The sequence below is a fragment of the Cariama cristata genome, unplaced genomic scaffold, assembly GCF_000690535.1.
Source record: "Cariama cristata isolate BGI_N322 unplaced genomic scaffold, ASM69053v1 scaffold18554, whole genome shotgun sequence".
Lineage (NCBI taxonomy): Eukaryota > Metazoa > Chordata > Aves > Cariamiformes > Cariamidae > Cariama > Cariama cristata.
This window is the reverse complement of record NW_009613758.1, coordinates 6512-6774: the sequence shown is the minus strand read 5'-3', so window position 1 is coordinate 6774 and position 263 is coordinate 6512. Positions and strand designations below refer to the sequence as shown.

At 47.1% G+C, this 263-nt stretch overlaps 1 protein-coding gene across 1 annotated transcript in view; it reads right to left on the bottom strand.

Annotated features, from left to right (window-relative positions):
• GTF2IRD1 (GTF2I repeat domain containing 1) overlaps positions 1-263 on the bottom strand; it is a gene marked incomplete at its 5' end in the record, with an annotated part of 33411 nt that overhangs the window by 26819 nt on the left and 6329 nt on the right. The window lies entirely within an intron of this gene.

Genomic DNA, 263 nt, shown 5'->3' with positions numbered 1-263 from the left:
AGGCTGGGAAAAGGCTCCTTTCCCTGCGGTACAGCCTTGCCCGCGAGCACCAGTTATACCGCTATAAACTGCTGCCCTGCTTCTCTTATTTAAAGTGATTTTAAAGGTAAAATGTTGGGGCTAAATATTACCTTGCTTCTGACCAGCTGAAGCAAAAATGAAGGAAACTGGGACTATACAGAGAAAAATACCTTCTGGATCTCCCAGCATGGGTTGGAAGGCAGTGCTATACGCTCCATAGGCGCTGCCAGCATGTTACAGAC